General features: G+C 38.8%; 1 protein-coding gene across 1 annotated transcript in view; it reads left to right on the top strand.

Annotated features, from left to right (window-relative positions):
• Positions 1 to 962: 962 nt before the first annotated feature.
• Positions 963 to 15806, top strand: part of exoc2 (exocyst complex component 2) — a 59914-nt gene continuing 45070 nt past the window's right edge. The window contains exon 1 of the mRNA XM_039811819.1: positions 963 to 1039. The gene's annotated coding sequence lies outside the window, so the exon portion shown is untranslated. The remainder of the gene's footprint in view (positions 1040 to 15806) is intronic.

Below are 15806 nucleotides of genomic sequence, written 5' to 3'. Positions count from 1 at the left end.
AAGAAGCAAAGCTCCAACTGGGCCTCAGAATTCTCACACAAAAGACATTCGACACTTCAGAGGAGCATGCAGGCTAATAATGCTGTTTCTGCTGCATTTGATCTTACATCCACTCTCAGCATAAACCAGATGATCCATAGATCAAACTGCATATTAAATGTTGTTACAGCACATCAATATCTTCATTAATTCCTCAAAAGGACCTTCAAGACATAGGAGCAGAACCAACCACCGTCCAAATGGGGTCAATATTTCAAAGGCAGATAAAAAAAAGAGAAATTGGAGAAAGTCAGTTAGTTAGTATTATGTAACTGTACGATGTCTGCAGTGAAGTATTCAGATCCAGAATACTACAATGTCACAAGTAAAAATTTCACTTAAGTAACCATACAGAAGTATCAGCAAAATGCACTTTAAGTCAAAAGTAAAAGTACTCATTGTGTTCCTTTCAACACATCTTATTATACTAGGCTATGTATTGTTGGGTTATTGTTGTTGGTGCATTAACATGTAAGCAGCAATTTAATGTTGTTGCTGTTGGAGGTATTATTTTAACTGCTTTATACACTGTTGGGTTTAATCGATGAGAATCATCAACTACATCATCAACTACTTACAGATAAAATATAGTGTAGTAGAAAGTACACCATTTACCCCTGAAATGTCTTGGAGTAGAAGTATAACGCAAGCTAAAAATGGAAATAATAAAGTACAAGTACCACAACACTATACTTAAGTAGCCTACATTATTTGATGAACTGTCCCTAGTTACATTCCACCACTGATGGGCTGTATACTGCACAGACTGAAATGTAGAGAATGTAAGAAAAAGGTAGTACATGCAATGTATTAGCTTTCTTAAATAAATACTGGTATCATAATATCCACCTTGTTTTTTTTACTTTGCAAAAAAATGGTATTTTTCAGGAGTAAATGTGTCTTTTTTTCATTTTATTTTGAAGGCTGTGACTGAGAACGGAAAGCCGGAAGTAGTCACATGATACAGGAAACGGTCGCCGCAGTCCAACCGCTGTAAATTGTAAGTTACCATTTCTTTAACATATTTTTCTCTTAAATGCTCGAGGTAGATTCAAAGTCATTATGGTAGAAAATGTGATAGTATAAGCGGTTTAGATTAAGTTTACGACGAACACAAATGACAGCCACTCCAAGCACTTCCGGACAGCATAACGAATAGCTTGCTAGCGAACACAGGTTAGCCTAAGCTAACGTTAACGTTAGATGTCAAATTTGTCAACAAAGCTGATTTCCCTTAAATCTTAATTGTCCTAAAATCGCTGATGGGTTGTTTAAGTATGTACCAGTAGTATGTTGCACCGTACGTGTATGATAGCAGATACAGCGGACAGATGCGGCTGCTGTTGTCATTTTTGAACTGCCTTTGCATTATGATTTGCTGAACCGAACCCCATTGAAATATCTATTTAGCTAAAGCTGATGTTGTCTTGTGTGTTTAGGTCAGTGGTTCTCAACCTTTTTTTGGGCCAGCGCCCCTTTATCCATAATCCAGGTCCCTTACCGCCCCCCCATCAAATAGTTGATAGTTGCCCTGAATATTAATGATTAGGCCCTATTATTGTTATGATCAGTGGTTTAGCATTAAACACTTAATTTCCTGCATTTTGGTGAATTTTTATGCACCTATTTCTGCCTTTTTCTGAATCAATATGCTGGAAATATCTTTATGTAAAGGGAAACATAGATTACAATCCAAATATAAAAAACATAATGGAATATATTGCAGTGAGGCTGGAAGGCATTCTGTATTGCTTTCAACTATTTATTCACCTTTGGATCGACTTTTCTAATTATATCGGAGTCAGCTCACATAGGCATAATGTACTCTTCCCTTCTCTTTTGCATCTTTTGTTGGGGAAGAAACCTCCTTAAATGTGCATATGAAAATTATTCACCTCAATGATACATTATTCATTTTAATTTATTAATAAACCCCTGGACTGTAATATTTCTATATGTTTGAGAAAGATTTCTGCTCATGTCCAAAACTTTGTGCATATTCAAAATATATCTCATCCCATCTGTGTTCTCTGAGATTTGAAGGAGTCGTGATATTTTGTGAAAAATAAAGTTATAATTGGCTATTACAAGAATATAGTCGCTATATTTCAGAAAATAATCTACCTGCACCATAGTCTGCTGTGCAATACGTGATTGCTCTGCTGATACGGTAGATCTCAGACCTTCTGATAGACACAGAGCCCCGTTTGGGTCTCTGGATGAGACAAAGTTTAGGGAAGTGGCTGTACGCTGCTCTACATCGGAGGTGGAAACCCGAAACTACGGCTGAAATACACAGAATACAAATGCGACACATCTGCATGTCGACAGCAGAGCGCATCCATAAACCTGAAGCTGCACAGCTTTTCACAGCGAGAGTGGACACTAAGCGAAAAATCATATCATTGAATGAAAAATGTTCAACGGATATGTTCATAGACTTGTTAAAGATAAATTATGTTAATGTTTGATGGAGACTTTAAAGTTCACGACAAGACTGATTCATAACGCTGCAGTACGGAGTTCATTTAACATGATACTCTGGTGTCCCGTTCCCGTGAAGGCAGCACGGAGCTGACCGAAACACAGAAGAGTTATGATCCACCGTCTCGTCCAGTCGCAGTGGCGTAAACTGGCAGGTTTTAATGTTTAATGTTTAATGTTGCAGACCAATGTTTTTTTGCGAATAGTTTAAAGTGTGTAAACTCGTATTGTTGTGAATCGTTGGTGTAAACTCGCCTTAAAACCATAGACTCTTAATAATAATGGATAGAGCGTCACCCATTGGTTTCTGGCATTGACATATATAAACTGGACCAACAGATCCGTTGCTCTGGATGGAAACCAGTGAAGGATATTAGAAGCACTTTTCCGGTGAGCGTTACTGAGCAGCCTCCAACTGAACTCAAAGACGTAAATGTGATGTGAGCAACCTGTCTGAAAGTTGTAAGTCTTCTGGTAGCTGTGCCAAGAGAACTCTCAATCATTCCCAATCTTGCAGAGACGGAGAGCGTAGGTATATGTAAGAAGATAACATGGAGGCTAATTATTGCTAACTAAAATGCTAGTTAACATTAGTAATTAAACTTAAACAGCTAATGTGAGTCGAAACTGCCTGCAAGCTACTCCTGTACTATACGGTAATTCCTCTACTGTGCGACAGAAAGTCGTGTGGTTATGACACAATCGTTAGCCTATTTTTATAAAACCGTCTGCTACGGAGCCATAACGTGAGGTACAAGGTAATGGAGCCTTTTACACATTGTCGTGTTTCTTTAGAAATAAACAATAGACAAACAGTCTTTAAACGCTTCAGATGTAAAGTTATTCGCTGTCAAAGTGGTGCCAAACTTAATGGCTGTCAATGGAATGCTAACGGGAGGTGATGGGCGCTATCTGACTGTGACGTTAGCTGAGAGTTGGCTTACATTCTACGTTACACTTTCACTGGCAATCTGGATGCAACTGCTGCTGAAAGCTAACCTACATAATTCGAGGTAAGATTTGCCTTCCCTAGGTTTTAAATATATCCTTGTCCCATAGTTATATTACATATAAGACAGGCCGCGGCCTGTCAATCACATCATAGCCACGCCCTAAAACACCCCCTGCTTTGTCGCCTATTTTAAAATCAACAAGAAATAAAAATAAAATTGTAACATCATTCTGTGTTGCAGAAGACTTTAAACTAGCGAATGAGACCATAAACTCATTATGAAGATGTTTACTGAGGTAATAAATCAAGAGAGAAGTGGGTCACTTTCTCATAGACTTCTACAGAAACCGACCTCCTTTTGCAACCGCACATGTCGCCCCCTGCTGGAATTCAGATAGAATGCAGTTTTAAGGCACTTCCACATTTGCAGTACTTCGCCGAACCGGATGCTTTGTCCATTAATATTAACAGTCTATGCTTAAAACAAACTCCCCCCAAGGGCACCTCAACGTACCATGGATATCGCTCCATCTTTCTTTTTCAGTTTTTTATCCATCGTTTGCTTGTCTCAAAGTAAGTTTAATACAGTCAATGTAATATATTTTTTTGTGTAAAGGAAGGCATTCCCTGAAAATATACCAAGTTGAAACAAACAAATTTGTTTTGCTCCTCTTCAGTAACCTCCCTCTTTCACCCCTCCTTCCAAACCCTAAGGCACCAGATTCTTTTTTTTTTTTTTTTTTGGTCTTCAAAATTTTTTATTATTCAAGTACAGATATACATACTGTACATTGAAAACATTAAATGCATACATACATACATGAAAAAGGGGCGCATAAAATTTACATTAAATAGGTTGTAAGGCATTGTAAATGTTCAGAGTCCAGATGGCTTTCTTATTTGTCAGTTTCAAAATATAATTTCATGTCATTTTTAAATTGGTGAATATTTGGTTTTCTTTCAGACCATTTACTTTTATGGATATAACATTTTCCAAATAAAATTAAAAGATTTAAAATGAAAACATGGCATTTATCCAAATCATTTCCCTAATAGTAAAAAATAATGTCTCTACTTTGTAATTTTATCCTACAGCCACACAATACATGAAATACATCCTCCACATCAATCCAGAACAATTTGACATAAAAACATTCACAAAAACAAGTGCAATCGTCTCTGTGAAAACACCACAAAATGTGCAGGATTCACAAAGATCAGATTTATATTTATTTAAGATTTAAAAAGCACTAGATTAATCTCTCACGTCAAGTGAAGCAATTACATCACATTGTTGTGATTGCAATAAGTTGAAACAGCGCAAATCAGTTAAGGAGTGTTGTATGAACCTGCAGTGGTTACTCATTGCCAGGTGGCCTTATTTCTCTCCCAACTTCTATAAACACTGTGCAGTCCATTCCAATGTAAATAGATTAAGTATTTGCCTTCTAACACAGAAATAATGGTTGCCTATGAAGGGCTCTATAAAAACAAAGAAAATGTATTGGACGTATTAGCACCTTGCTTATACTTGGAAAAACGTTTCATGTATACAGATGGGAATGAGCAAAAAGAAAGAAATAATTACACCATATGACCTCATATGACTCAGAAAGGCCGCCTTCCATTGATTGGAATACACTTTGATGAGAATAAACATTACACTACTGTAAATGAGGTTTTAAAAACGCAAGTTGTTGACTCATCACTACTTCATTGATTGTAGATGACAAATTATTGGTTTTAATCTCCAATCACCTTAATGTCCTATTAAGCAACTTGATTGCAAGTAAAACTGTTTTCAACCTTGTCTCACAGCTTTTAGACTAGGGCTGAACAATTTTGGAAAATAATCTGTGATTTTTTTTTTTTCACCAATATTGCGATTTAATATGCAATTATTTTTTAAGCTCTTTGTCTTCTGTATTATTCAACAAAGACGAGCAATAAAGTATGAACAACACACGATTAGATAGATTAAACAAACTGTTCTTTCCTGGATGCCAGGCCTGTATGTGATGATGAAATTAGGTGATGCATGAATTTATATGAATCTTTTATTTAACTACTTCAATCACACAGTAGTATATTGAGCACTGACCAATCCTGGTGTAAGCATTCGTATGAAAGTCAGAAACAAATCACAGAAACTAAAGTGCAGATTGCAGAAATATAAAAACAAATATGTGGCTTTACCACACTTAGTAGTATTTAGATGATTTCATTATTATTTACTGTAATAAACCTACGTAAACATGTGGATTGCAGTTTTTAAACACTATCTTTAAACTTTACTAGACAGTTAAATAAGTAAAAATATAGTATATACAGTATATACTACGGCTTATATTTTTTACAGCGCACACAGAGGAGCGGCCTCCAGCCCCTCCCCCTCATGAAGTTGCGTGCATCACAGCATCAACGTTGCACTTGCTCAGAGAGGCTATCGTAACGTTAGCAGTAGCATGCTGCTGCTGGTCTTGCCGTAGGATTAACTGTACTAATAAAACTGTTGAAACAACGTGGCCACGCTGCTGTGAAAGCTCCCCAAACGTCATTTATCAGAGTCTGGTTGTTACCCCTGGTTGGTACAGTCTCCTCCGCTCCATATCTTTATAACGGAGCTGGATTTTAACTTTTTACTTCCACTGTAGCTTTAAAACCTGCTTAAAACACGAATATTGTGGAATCAACTGAAGTGAGGGGGTTGCATTACGTAAAGCTGATGAGATTCAAATTTGGTGTTTGGTGCGAACAATTACTGGTATAGAAATCCAGTTTAGTTACAGTCAGGAGGGATAACATGAGCACAGCTTCTTTTGTTTTAGAAATGTTAGCTCAAGCTTATGTTACTCTAAAATCACGAAAGCACCGTTTCAGCTGTGGTACAGTTGTTTTCAAGTCGCCTAGGTCTTAAGGTTAAGACATTATACTTAAAGAAACCTGAAGTCCTCCCCCTTTTGGATATAGACACTTCTCTCCGCTCAGCCTCATTAAGTGAAGTGTTTTTAAACAGAACAGAGTCTAAGCATCTATAATCCCTACTCTTGTGTACTTATGTCAAATATTGTTATAGCGATAATACCTTATTTAAATAAGCTTTTTCAGGGGAAAAAAGAACCCTACCATGTGTGCTTGTTGAGTATACTAAATGAGTATATGAGAGAGTGAACGAGAGGAATTGATTGACAGATGTGTTGCAGGCAGGCGCCACGTCGCGGGAATTACTTGTCATTGGGCTCCTCCATCATTTATGTCGACGTCCACGCTAACGAGCCCTCAGCCTTTCAGTGAGAGCCTACAGAGCACTGGGTCTCTCCTTCTCTTCTCCTAAGTCAGCACTGCTTAGCTGGGGGATGACGGGTGCAACGCTACACTGATCCATTTCCCCCCCCTCCTGGGGCTCTAATTGAAAAATTTGGGTGGCCCTGCTTGTTTGCTTTGGTGGAATGCAGTGGGTTGTGTTTTATTTTTTTATTTTTTTGAGGCCTTTCCTCAGTGCCGCTGCTCCGTAGACCTCTGGGTTAATCGAGCGACAGGGGTCAGGCCGAGCCTTGTTTTGTGAGCGTTTTTTTTTTTTTTTTTTTTTTTTTTTGTTTTTTTTTTTTTTTCTTTTTTCTCTCTCTCTCTCTCTCTCTCTCTCTCTCTCTCTCTCTCTCTCTCTCTCTCTCCCCTGTCTGCTCTCCGCAGTCTGCCCCCCACCTGGTAGCCTCCTCCCTGCTGACAGGCTCGCTGGGCCACTGGCTCTCACAGTATGGTTCCTGTGACCCAGTCAGACCTGGACAGACCGACAGAGGAGCTTTGGGCTGGGAAAACATGTCACAGCGTCGCTCGAGAGACACAAGCTTATTTAATGTAGATCCAAGCAAGGTTTAGACCTATTGAAGCAATTAGTTGATGATTTTTCCCTTAGCTTTCCTTGGTTTCAGCTTCTTAATTGCAAGGACTGGAAGCCCTTTGCTGTGATGGTAGTCTAAATAAAACCATTTTAAGACATTACATTATTAGGCCCTGACATGTTATAGACCAAATTATCATTTAATAAGTACAATTATTATATAATTAATGATCTAATTAGTCAATTTCCAGAGTAGTAATCAACAACCATTCTGATAATTGATTATGGCTTTTAGTTATCAATTATGAACATAAATGTATTCACTTTTACTGGTTCCAGCTTCTAATGTGAGGGTTTGCTGCTTTTATTTGTTTTATATTGTAGTTTTTGGACTGAACTGACTTTTAAGGCGTCAACTTTCCACTTTTATTACCTTTTCCTGTTTTGTGACCTCCAATAATTGAGTCAATTTTTAGAAAATTGTTCAACGGCAATTGTGCTATTCAGGTTATCGTTTAGTGCCAAAAAGCCACTGGTTTCAGCATCACGAATGTAACCTTTTTTTTCTTCTTCTTCTTCTTCTTCTTTTTTTTTTAAAGCATTCTATCATAGTACATTGAATATTTGGGGCGTTCTTGACTATTGGCCAGGCAAAACAAACCGTTTAAAGACTTCAGCTCAGGCTCTGGGAAATTTTTATGAGCATTTGTCAATATTTCCTGCCACTTTATTGAACAAACAATTAATGATTAATCCACAATGTAATTGGCAGACTATTTGCAGCCCTATAAACAATGAATGAATAGAACAAGTAATAGATTCATTGATAATAGAAATGTTAATTATTAGTTTCAAGTCTATATATAAAGGTGGATTTTTATTGTAAGCTACAGTCTTTGTGTAATTCATGATAGTACGTGACTGAGGATGGTTCTCACGCTGGTGATGAGTTGTTGTTTTTTTTTTTTTCATGTAAAGCAGCAGTGTTGTAGCCTGGCTCATGAAGGTTCAAGTCTCTCCATTTCGCCATGTCATTGGGCAAAGCCGCCTGTCTCCAGTCTGTTAATCCTCTGAAAACATCTCCCTGCATCTGCAGGCCTATACTTCATATTTCTGTTTATTGTTCCAGGATTTTTAGATGGGAAATTGGGGACTTCGCTTTGTTAGGCCTAGCTCTGAAAGGCACTTGAGACTGACAAACAAACAAACAGACAGCCCTAAAGATAACAAAGCTTGTGGGCAGACATCATGATGGTCGGATAGCGAGCCAGAGGCACACATCTGATCACTCTGTCCTCCTTTCTCTGTCACGAAAGACTCTCGCGTGAACGCTGGGACCGTCTGCATGCGCCAGGAGATGCTGACTCATTGTGGAGGAGTGGCGACTGGACAGCGGTCGCAGCATCTGTTTTTTTTAAACAGAACCTGCACGGTTCATGTTGATGTGATCCATATATTTGAAATAGGATACAGTTGACACACATTATGGTTCATTTGGCTACATGGCCCTCTCCACATCTTAGAGGCATGTGGCGGCCTGGGTGTGAGCGAACACTGCGGGGGATTGTTCAAAGCTTGGTCCAGCCTGTGTGATCGGACCACTCGTCTCAGGCTGGGTGATGTTTGGCCCGCTCTGTCCATTCAGAGGAGTCGGGAGGGGGGGATCTTTGAAGGAATCTGGTGTTTGTGTAATGTTGGGGAGCACGGAGTGAAGTGTGTGTGTGTGTGTGTGTGTGTGTGTGTGTGTGTGTGTGTGTGTGTGTGTGTGTGTGTGTGTGTGTGTGTGTGTGTGTGTGTGTGTGTGTGTGTGTGTGTGTGTGTGTGTGTGTGTGTGTGTGTGTGGTGAGTTAGCTGCTCTGATGGGAGACGGAGGGGGTGAGGGTGATGAGCTGTCTAAATGGGTCCCTTTGTGCCCCCTAAACCCATCACTCTCTCTTACACACACACACACACACACACACACACACTTGCCAATCACTGCCATATGTGAGTCACATTTGAGCTCAGAGCAGCATATGATCTAAGGTATGAACGCCTTATTCATGATGTAGTCGTGTGTGTGTGTGTGTGTGTGTGTGTGTGTGTGTGTGTGTGTGTGTGTGTGTGTGCTGATATAGGTAGATAGATCCCCATGTCCGTGGTGCTGCAGAGAGTTGGTCATGTTTTGAAGTTGAAATAGGAAGCAAGCCAAAGGAGTTTTGGAGTACCTGTGGTGTTTAAACCCCTGGCAATTAATTTTGGTGCATTATTTGGAAAACTAATAAGATTTTTTTAATCCAGACCAGATGTTTGTTCTTTGGTATACCTACTTCCTACTTCCTTTTATTTGTTAGCACAAAGTGTAGACAGACAAGGAACAGGAAGAGAATAAGGTGGGTGGGGGGGGCATTCAACAAATCTCCCTATTTGAACCTGAGAATCTGCAATTACATGGCTTCAGTCTTAGATGAGGTTGGGTAATAATTTTAGATCTGCAACTAACGATTGTTATTGTTAAAATATGATGGCTACTTTTTTTTTTATTTATCAATTAATTCTTTTAATGTATGAAATGTCATAATAGTGAAATATGTCCATCGCAATTTCTAAGATCCTAAAGTGATGTGTCAGATGTCTAAAACCCCCAAATAGGAGCAGAAAATGAGAAAAGGGAAACTGTATTGTTAAACCATTCAGCATTCTTCCACAATGAGTTTAATGTTATTGTTAATCGACTGTTAGTGGAATTGTATCTTGTTAATTGTTTTTGCAAGTGAATGATTCCAAGCAAATTGTAATTAAAATCCTTGCAAAATTAGTTCATGTTTTTGTTCATTTTTAAAGACTTTTGTCAGCATGTACAATGAAACGCAGGTAATGGCAATCAACATAAATTCTGTTATGTTATGCGGTTTGTACCTTTTGTGATATATTTTAATATCATAATATTGCTTTTATAATTTTTTGCTTTCATAATATTGTAATATTGATTTCAAAAATATAAGTACATCTTTTTTTTTGCTGTTTGATTTTTTTAGTAGCAGCGACTACTGAACAACACTATTCATTCCAATAAACAACCAATTACAAATGATCTAATCCTGTATTAAAAATGTAGTTGCCTTTACTGTTAGCTTTTCCCTGCAGCCCTGTGTGCTTGAAACAAACGTGTGATAGGTCAGACAGTTTACCAGTCAATAGGAAACACTTGACCTGATGCATCAGCGTGTGTGCTTGAAACGCAAAGCATCAATAACACCATCTTAATTAATTGTTTAAGCCAAAGTCATAATTGTGATTATGAAATAGTTTTCCAGTATCCTTTCTCTGCGTGTGCTGCCATTGTCTCTCCAAGCTCTGTAGTAACCCCAGTAGCATGGGGGAAATCATGCCCATGTTCTAATCTGAGTGACACAGCGTTTCCGTTTCCTTTTTTTTTAGACTTAAAAAGTCTAAAAAAAAATATTGTGTTGTAGGTCTTAAGTAATTTTAAACAGGCCCTAATTTCCCCTCCTTCCAGTGCTCATTGAAATGTTCCTGCAGCGCTTTGAAATGTTCTATTTTAATTCTGTGGTGTTATAGTTCTTTCTGTTGCAAGTCCAATTCTAATTAGCTGTAATATGACTACAAATTAGACCAATATGCAACTTATATTACAGCCAATCTAGACCCCAGTCCTATAATGTCCATTGAGGAAATCTGGGAATTGTTTCAGACATTCTTTCCACACTATGACATCTGACTTTTGTTTTATGTAGGTATATAGGTCTTAAATTCTATTCATAATGGGCTTAAAAAGTCTTAAATTTGACTTGGTGAAACCTGCAGAAACTCTGTGACATAAGTCACAAATATCTTTTAAATAAACTTCTTTTTTTTCTTCTTTTTTTTCCTGAAAAAGAAATCTGTTGCTGCCCTCTAGCCCAGACCGATTGAGCACATATTTTTTGGGGTGTACTGCATGTGGCATTTTGATTTGTTTGGCGCTTTAATGAAACGTCTTTCCTTTGTGTCTGCGTACTCGAGCACAACGTCAAGGAAGGGATGTCACTGGTTAGCAGCGCTGCAAGAAGATCCCAAGCCTCAGCCTTCCACAGCTACCACACAGATTAGAGCCAACCCTGCTGTTTGTAAGGCATCCTCCAAGGAAAACAAACCTGCCTTTTGAGCCCTATTACCAGAGAGAGAGGTTAGGGTTGGGGCTAACAGCATCATGGTTGGAAAAGAATTGTGCGAGAGGAAAAGGGGCTAAATCTGGTTGTGTGTTGTCATTGATTAAATTTAGCCTTCACAGTACTACACGGCTTGACACATGTTGGAAGAGTGTGGGGTATACTCTTGTGGGGATCCTCTGATGCCCCCTAGAGGTTAATACCTTCATCCCTCTTGTGGAAAATGCCGCCTACCTTATAGGTTTCCAGTTGGAGCTTCAGAAACCTTTTGTTTTGTTTTCCTCTTCATGCTACTTTAAGGAAAAATTCACTCAGTTTGTCCCCGGTCTGTATAAAGTTATACAGAGTTTCTATTGCCCAGTTTACAGGGGTTTTGTGGTAGTGTGTGACATGAGACTTTTGCAAGAGTCCGCTTAGTTAGTTTGTTTGTGTGTGTGTGTGTGTGTGTGTGTGTGTGTGTGTGTGTGTGTGTGTGTGTGTGTGTGTGTGTGTGTGTGTGTGTGTGTGTGTGTGCGTGCGCGAGCATGCTGGTGTTATAGAGAGGGGTCTGGGCAGTGTTCCCGTGTCCATGCACAGCCCCCAGAGTAAAGTAAACACAGCGGCTCTTTTCTCATCCCAGCCGTCAGCAGGCTCTCCCCAGGCCTGCGCCAGAGACCACACACCCAGACCACACACACACACACACACACACACACGCACACACACACACTGCCCAGACCTTTCCGCAGATCCTTCCACATACTCGCATACACACAGACCACACAACACCAGCTCGGGCCCCTTGCACGCAACCTAGCTGAGCTGTCATTCTGCCCAGCGTGTGTGTGTGTGTGTGTGTGTGTGTGTGTGTGTTGTGTGTGTGTGTGTGTGTTTGTGCACGTGTATTTCCAAGATTGGGGGGGGAGGATAATCTAGAAACAATCCTGGAAGCAGAATCGGAATTATACAAAATAAAGATCCTCTGCCCCTTCGCAACTCCCACTCTAAACATATGGGATTGATGGAGGATATACCAAGCTCTTGTTTTAGGCCTGTTAACCTCTTATCTACTTCATGTCAGATCCATAGCCCCTCCATTTCCTCTGACAAGCGCAGGGTAGTAGCAACAACATGAGGTAAATCCCGTTGGAGTTTTCTCGTTAACTCCGGGATGTCAGGGCGATCGGGGGGGTGGGTCTGTGGCAGAAAGGTTTTACCCGAAAGGTTCCTACTCTTGGAGGTTTCAGCGTCACTACGTGTGCTGCTGCTGTCCCTCTGTAGGTTTTTATGCTTCTGTGTTTTTGTTGTGCCATACGTTTCCCTATGACACTAATGAAAATCTGTGGTCGGAAGTAGGGTTGCACGATATTGACAAAATGTGATATTGCGATATTGATTATGAATATTGCGATATCGATATTAATTTCGATATTTTTAAACATGTAAAATTACTAAAGTTATGGGAATACGTATCAAAATAGATTCATAACAAATAAAACAAGTTTTCTTACAACACAAGGTTTATTTCAACTGACGGTCATATTGGACTGGTCCAACATGAATAAATAATTAATGACCATGTCTACAGAACAGGACATGTTTTACTGGTTGGACAGTATAAAAACAATAAATAAAGAGCATGGCTACAGAACAGGACATATTAGAAACAATAAAAATAAATATTAAAAAAATATTGCATACTTATCGCGACACTTTCGATATAATATTCCGCAACGTGATATCGCGATAACGATATTGAGTCGCTATATCATGCATCCGTAGTCGGAAGTCTAGGGGAGATTTACTTAGTGCCATGAGCCAAATATTCAGCAATTGATAAATTGTGAGCTGGTGGGACTTTAGTGTTATGGAGGTTTTCACACTATGTACTGAAATGATTCAACTCTTTAATTTGTCAAAGTCAGTCAATGGAAAACAATAATGTTGGTAACTGATTACCCATACATGCCGGGGAAGAATATTACACATATCTCTCAATATATTTCAGTCCAGTACAGCACCATCACTAACCTCAATGCTAAAACATATAATTGAATTAACACCTCTATGACCGTGTCACCAAAAACTGAACATAAAAGTAGACAAGTAGACTTTATGGCAGAATGTTGCATTGGGGTTTTTACAGGTTTACATAATAGAGTGTAAAGCACAACCTGTCACTGATGTTTATTTGAACTCACCAGGTCTAATGAGATAGTGCAGCCCTGTGAAGTAGGGTCTCAACTAACGATTATGTTCATTACTGAATTAAGGAATGACTTGATTAATGAATGAATTATTTTGTCTATAAAATGTCATAAAATAGTGAAAGATCTCCATAAGTCCAAGTCCAAATTGACAACTTTAAATGTCTTGTTTCTTTCTGAAATGATTGTCAAAATAGTCGCCAATGAATTTTCTTTCGATCGATTAATCAACTAATTGTTTTAGCTTTATCGGTAAAGGTTGAAAAAAAAAGAAATTAACATGATTTAAACTTAACTAACTTATTATGCACTATTAAAAATAAAAACAAATTTAATGTTTGCATATCAGGTCAGCCCATAAGTTCTCGACCCCAGGGTTAGGGAAGCACAGACTAATCAAGAAGTCATTTATGAAGCCACAATGCCAACATTCTTTTTTGTTATATATCATTATAAACTTGAAATATGTTTGGGTTTTAGGCCGAGTGCCTCATCAAACTAGAGAGATAGATAGAATAGATAGAAGATACATTTGGTCTCTGGGAGATTTTGATTAGTATTTTTGCACAGTTTTTTTTAAATAATTTTATAGACTGATGTGAATGTAATTTTCAACAATGATAGAAACCATTTTCAGCCCTGGTTTATGGCTCTTGGTGCTTGCACTGGCTGCTGCAGGGGTTGAAACTTAGATTTTCTTTTTTACAGGAAATCTCTCTAACAAGTAGACTAATCAATGTCGTGCTCTGTCAGTTTTGATTTCCTTTGATATAGGCGCCCCCATTGGTTCTTGGAATTCGCATTGCACCTCAGTTGTACGCCTACACCTAATTAGTGACCGTATAACTGTACAAAGGGTTACCACCATGAACTTTTTGCAGGTCCGGTCCGTGTGAACTCCTGCATTGTTTGTGGAGAACGTGTTTTGGCTGCGGAGCAAAACGGCGGAAGCCTCGCTCAGGCCGCTTCGGAGAGTATAGATTGTCATCCTTTTGGAGAGCTGGCAGTAATTTATTAGCAAACATCTGTGCTGCTGAAATACATCCTTTCATTTTTTCATTTGGAATCTTTCCCTGTCTTCCTTTTGAACTGATTTGCATGGGCGCTCCTTCGTTGGTACCACAATCTGCACTGTATTGTGTGGGCTTATGTGGAATGATTGGGAAGGCCAGGTTTATTTATCCTTCGCTGTGAGGTTTACATTCTTCCTTTCCTCCCTGCTCTCTGTCTGCTCCTTCATTCTTGGCTCCCTTCTCTATTTTTCCTATTATCTGGGAGATAACTGCTGCAATGCATACATTGTTTGGAGACCTACAGGGTGGGAAATTAACACTAGCTGCCAGCCAACTGCTGCTCCAGTTTTGCTGTCCCCATTCAGTTCTACAAATCTAAATATCTGGCTGCCTGGTAATTCACTCAAATTAAATTAAAACTAATAATGTATCGTATTTATTATCAGGAGAGGGTTGTGGGTTCACCAGCTACGCTTCCACGTTGACGTAAAGATTATTTTTGATCCCCCTTTCAAGACATGGAGGGTCTATGGTTGATTGCAGATACTTCTAATACAGTTGGGTGTAAGTGTTTTGTGTGCGGTCATCTGGCAATGCTTTGTTTTTGCATTTTTAAAGCAATAATTTGCATATTTTATATCTTCAGAAGCATTTTGAGCTTCCAGAGTTATCCCTGTTTATTTTCCCTATGCCTTGATATATATTTTTTTCGCTAAATAGAAAATGTAAAGTGATTTTTATTATCGATTGCGTCATTAGAAGATGTTGTAACTTGTTCACATGTGTTACCTGATCTGTGTGGAGTTTTGTGTTACTCGCTATGTCCTCTAGTGCAGTGGTTCTCAAGCTTTTTTCAATATTGTACCCTCTTTGAACAGTTTTTTTAAGCCATGTACCCCCTAACCAGTGCGAATAAGTTTTGGTAGAAAAAGAATCTATATAAAAAGGAACAATACAGCGATAGCGATGTCAGCGATAGATTTACTAAACAACAGCCTTGTACCTGGACAACATTTAAATGCTAATGGAAAAAGGCGACAAAAACTTGGAATAAGACAGGCGAAAATAGGCTGAAAATATTAACAAAAACTTCGAGAAAAGAGACAGTAGAAAAAAGTAAGGAAGAAAAAAAAGACAGAAGTA

This window comes from Perca fluviatilis, chromosome 9 (assembly GCF_010015445.1).
Source record: "Perca fluviatilis chromosome 9, GENO_Pfluv_1.0, whole genome shotgun sequence".
Classification (NCBI taxonomy): Eukaryota; Metazoa; Chordata; class Actinopteri; order Perciformes; family Percidae; genus Perca; species Perca fluviatilis.
Note: the sequence above shows the minus strand (reverse complement) of the source record. Positions and strands in the feature narration are given on the sequence as shown.